Genomic DNA, 6,000 nt, shown 5'->3' with positions numbered 1-6,000 from the left:
TTCATTATTATTCTCAATCAAAGTGGACAAAGGCATATCATTAGGATTAGAAGAAACACTCTTATTAGCAAATAATTTCATAAGTTCATCCATCTTTCCACTCAAAACATTAATCTCTTCAATCGCATGAACCTTTTTACTAGTGGATCTTTCGGTGTGCCATTGAGAATAATTAACCATAATATTATCTAGGAGTTTACTAGCTTCTCCTAAAGTGATTTCTATAAAAGTGCCTCCTGCGGCCGAATCTAAAAGATTTCTAGAAGCAAAATTCAATCCGGCATAAAAAATTTGTATAATCATCCATAAATTCAAACCATGTGTAGGGAAATTACGTATCATTAATATCATTCTCTCCCAAGCTTGCGCAACATGCTCATGATCAAGTTGCTTAAAATTCATAATATCATTTCTAAGAGAGATGATCTTAGAGGGAGGAAAATACTTAGAGATAAAAGCATCTTTGCACTTATTCCATGAATCAATACTATTTTTAGGCAAAGAAGAGAACCAAGTTTTAGCGCGATCTCTAAGCGTAAACGGAAATAACCTCAATTTAACAATATCATTATCAACATCTTTCTTCTTTTGCATGTCACACAAATCAACAAAGTTGTTTAGATGGGTAGCGATATCTTCACTAGGAAGGCCAGAAAATTGATCTTTCATAACAAGATTCGACAAAGCGGTATTAATTTCACAAGATTCAGCATCGGTAGTAGGAGCAATCGGAGTGCTAAGAAAATCATTGTTGTTGGTATTGGAAAATTCACATAATTTAGTGTTATCTTGAGCCATCGTGACAAGCAATCAATCCAACAAACAAGCACACAAGACGCAAGTGAAAAGAGACGAACGGGAAAGAGGCGAAGAAAAGGCAAAGGCAAAGGTTTTCGAAAATCGTTTTAGAAGTGGGGGAGAGGAAAACGAGAGGCGAATGTAAAATAATGTATTGCGAGGGAGAAGAGTTTGTGATGGGTACTTGGTATGTCTTGACTTGGCGTAGATCTCCCCAGCAACGGCGCCAGAAATCCTTCTTGCTACCTCTTGAGCATGCGTTGGTTTTCCCTTGAAGAGGAAAGGGTGATGCAGCAAAGTAGCATAAGTATTTCCCTCAGTTTTTGAGAACCAAGGTATCAATCCAGTAGGAGATAACACGCACGTCACCTAGTACCTGCATAAACAATCAAGAACCTTGCAACCAACGCGATAAAGGGGTTGTCAATCCCTTCACGGTCACTCGCAAAAGTGAGATCCGATAAAGATAATAAGATAAATATTTTTGGTATTTTGTTGTATAGATTGGAAAGTAAAGATTGCAAAATAATAAACGAGATGCGATGTAAATAAAAGAGATGTAATACAATAGGAAAGAGACCCGGGGCCATAGGTTTCACTAGTGGCTTCTCTCAAGATAGCATGTATTACGGTGGGTGAACAAATTACGGCCGAGCAATTGATAGAAAAGCGCATAGTTATGAGAATATCTAGGCAATGCTCATGAATATAGGCATCACGTCCGTGTCAAGTAGACCGAAATGATTCTGCATCTACTACTATTACTCCACACATCGACCGCTATCCAGCATGCATCTAGAGTATTAAGTTCATAAGAACAGAGTAACGCATTAAGCAAGATGACATGATGTAGAGGGATAAACTCAAGCAATATGATATAAACCCCATCTTTTTATCCTCGATGGCAACGATACAATATGGGCCTTGCTACCCCTGCTGTCACTGGGAAAGGACACCGCAAGATTGAACCCAAAGCTAAGCACTTCTCCTATTGCAAGAAAGATCAATCTAGTAGGCCAAACTAAACCGATAATTCGAAGAGACTTGCAAAGATATCAAATCATGCATATAAGAATTCAGAGAAGAACCAAATATTATTCATAGATAAACTTGATAATAAACCCACAATTCATCGGATCTCGGCAAACACACCGCAAAAAGTATTAGATCAAATAGATCTCCAAGAACATCGAGGAGAACTTTGTATTGAGAATCAAAGAGAGAGAAGAAGCCATCTAGCTAATAACTATGGACCCAAAGGTCAATGGTAAACTACTCACACATCATCGGAGAGGCTATGGTGTTGATGTAGAAGCCGTCCGTGATCGATTCCCCCTCTGGCGGAGCGCCGAAAAAAGGCCCCAAGATGGGATCTCACGGGTACAGAAGGTTGCGGTGGTGGAAAAGTGGTTTCGTGGCTCCCCCTGATGTTTTTAGGGTATAAGAGTATATATAGGTGGAAGAAATAGGTCGGTGGAGCTCCGTGGGGCCCACGAGGGTGGGGGGCGCGCCCTCCTGCCTCGTGGCTGCCTCACGGAGTTCCAGACTTCAACTCCAAGTCTTCTGGATTGCGTTTGTTTCAAGAAACATCCTCACGAAGGTTTCATTCCGTTTGGATTCCGTTTGGTATTCCTTTTCTGCAAAACACTGAAATAGGCAAAAAACAGGAATTGGCACTGGGCCTTCGGTTAATAGGTTAGTCCCAAAAATAATATAAAGGAGCATATTAAAGCCCATTAAACATCCAAAACAGATAATATAATAGCATGGAACAATCAAAAATTATAGATACGTTGGAGACGTATCACTGGCATTGAAGCGGCGCGCTGGCCGAGAGAGCGTCACCCGCGCTGCTTCCCGGTGCACGCGACTGCTCCGCGTTCAAAGGTCGCAATAGCCGGCCACAACATGCATTTAAAAAGTTCTTGGGAGTCCGTGCTACAGCTAATTGTCCTCCCCCAACTCGTCAATCTCTTCCAGTAGTGCTAGTACTCCATGGCGCGATCCATCGACAAGTAGGCGGGAAAGTTATGGTATACTCGGTTTGCGGTGAGTGGCATGCCGAGCAACCGTGTGGGGTCGAGCCGTGGAGGAGGGTGAGACACGAACGCGACAGACGTGATTTAAATTTTGGTTTTGCTCGATGGCACGATCCAACAAAACAAAATGTTGGTTTCTCTCCGTTTCACTTTTTTCTCTGGAAAAATGGAAACTTTCCACTCCATTTTCATTCGTACTCCAAGGTTGCCCTGTTACACCATTCAATTAAATACAAAGGAAAACTAACACGCATGCTGATGCATCTCAATGATTCACAGATCATAGCCAATATTTACTTCACAACTAAAGATAAAAATTGTGAGAGCGTGTACAAAAGAAAAACTACTGATGGGGTCAGTACGACTTAAACCCTAAACCCTAAACATGATTTAATTTCCTGGCTAGGTAGAACCTGTCGAAGGAAAGATGGCTAGCACCCTCGGATCATACGATGCTTTTGTGCAGTTCCACTAAAATCGAGCTGAGCATCCCTGATGGCAAAGATATTGAAGAAGTGTGATTAGAATAATAGTACTTGCACTAGTTCATGAGACATAAACTCATCACAAATAGAAGCCGATATAAGTAGAGAAAGATCGACATGGAGATGGAGCTACGTGGGGAACTATGGCAGTGGAGCAAGCCAGCTCCAAAAGGAAGATGTACTACCTGGGACATCGGGCTGTAGCTAAAAGGGCGGTCGGGACGCGACATCAGCCCATACCGCGGAGACCCCGATTGGGACGCACCGACTGTGGGTTTTCTCCCTTGCCGACATGGACGCGTCTACGCAGAACATTGTTCCCTTCCCCCAGCGGCGAGATCAGGCCGGATATGTGACCAGCGGTGTGGCCACCGTCGTTCTATGCTTGTGAAGAGAGCAACCCAAGCAAGCAGGCTTGTAGCTTAGGCTCCTGCTAGTGTATATATAGTGGTTTTATTTTTCTCTCCATATCAACCATTTTATATTGCGTACGTGTCATTGAAGAGTGAAATGATGGTTGCTTCTTCCGACTAACTTACTGTGTGATTTGACTGCTCCTTAGTGGCCCCTACACGTACTCCCCCTACGTGTATGACCGTTCCTGAGTCTCACTTGTACTTATCTCCATTTTCTTGTATGACACATAGACAGGATGCGCATAGAGAATTTTGTTACTGCACGTTGTTACGTAGTACTATACTACTAGTACCTACTCCCTCCTTTCGGTTCACTACTGGTACTCCCTCCGTTCTGGCTTATTGGTCCCCTTTGTACTCTATTCATGGGCTCGTTTTCCTCAAGAAATTGTCTTTACCAATGTATTAATATCAGGAATGCGTGCGTGAACAGTGAATGATTAAACCTTGGATGCAACGTTTTGACAAAGCATTGACTTATGAACATGTGAGTGTAAGGGACTACAACCTCGTGCATGCATGCAACAGTCACACGTACACATGGACGCAAAAACGTGCGCGACGCCCTAATGCATGCATGTCCGAGCACACGACGAAACACACACGGTCACGCTCAAGTGCTCAACCTACACGTGCATGCACACACATACTCAGCCAGGGTGAGCTAGTGACCGTATATACACCGGAAAATGTATATATTGAGCGCAATGAGCATATTATGAAGTCCACTGACCGTATTTTTACAAATATACAGTGACAGACAGTGTATTTATCTCATTTTAAATTAAGCCATATTAACCGGAAAGGAGGCAGTATCGACTAGCATTACTTTGCTGTGTCCCGTCAACTTGCCGAACGAGGAGAAGCTTGCAGGACGGGAGAAGCTTGCGCGTGGTGGCTCGCAGGACAAGGAGAAACTTTTGACTAATGCAAGCTCTCCCTCGCTCAGGCGGTGGACATGCAACAGTTAATTCGGTGTCAGATTGCCAGAAGCATACACTATACTAGTACCAGTATTATTGTTCGACTTCCCGAAGAGGTGAACAGCCAAGCGCAAAGTTTACTAGTACTAGTACTACTACTATAGAGGTATGTACTATACTATACTAGGAACCGGATGGAGGAGCGTCTGCACTCTTATTATATTTTAAAAATGTGATAAAGCAATCTTCAACACATTTGGTTCTCTTCGAGGGTTCTCACATGTGATAATGGAAGTTGATTGCATGGAACACTCGCCACAATTCTCGCTTAATTCTGGCTCAGATCCTGTTATAAATAGGAGCGCTCGGTAATATTTCCTCTTTTTTTGTTATTCAACATGTAAACAGGTTAGCAAACCTTGCGGCGCATCTTTGTGTGAACCGTGCTTGCTGCACTTTGAATGTGGCCGAGAGCTAGCTTGATGAAACACCTCGCTTCCTTCTTTTTTTTGCGGGGTACCTTGCTTCCTAGTGACCAGTCTCTTGGCTGATCGTCCTAAGAATGCTTATATATGAATAAAGCTCTCTCATTTACCCGCAAAAAGATTAAGCCATATTAACCGGAAAGGAGGGAGTATGGACTAGCATTACTTTTTGGTGTGTCCCGTCAACTTGCAGAACGAGGAGAAGCTTGCAGGACAAGGTGAAGCTCGCTTACGCCTTTTCTCTAATGCAACCTACCCTCGCCCAGGCGATGGACATGCAGCAGTTCATTCGGTGTCAGATTGCCACATGCATACACTGTAGTACCCAACATGCGGAGTACCATCATTGTTCGACTTCACGAAGAGGAGAAGAGCCAAGCGCAAGGTTTATAGTTGTACGAGTAGTACTACTACTAGAACCGTGTGGTGGAGCATCTGTACTCTTATTTTATTTTAATCTCCGATAAAGTACACATTTATTCGGGAGAAGGGCGGAAAACGGCAGCCCAATGGTAGTGTTAAAAAACATTGAACATGTAATGATGATATCGATCAACCATGCTCGAATATATCTTGGCCTCCGTGCGAGCCCGTCTGTGTGTTCTTGCTCCTCGTCTCTCTCAAGGAAAGGCGGGTTGGCCATTTTGCCGTCAATTGAGATTGACACTCTCCGGTCCCACATGTCAGTGATATGCCAAGAGGAAGTGCATTGACCGACTAGCCATACTCGTACTTGGTTTTGCACCTTCAGGCCATGCTTGGAATGGTTGTATTTCAATACGGAGGCGTATAACTTACACCTGTAAGTTACTGGCTGCTGTGCAAATTCCAGCCGGAATTGAAACGACGGGCGC

Source organism: Aegilops tauschii, chromosome 5 (assembly GCF_002575655.3).
Source record: "Aegilops tauschii subsp. strangulata cultivar AL8/78 chromosome 5, Aet v6.0, whole genome shotgun sequence".
NCBI lineage: Eukaryota > Viridiplantae > Streptophyta > Magnoliopsida > Poales > Poaceae > Aegilops > Aegilops tauschii.
This window is presented reverse-complemented; position numbering follows the sequence as displayed.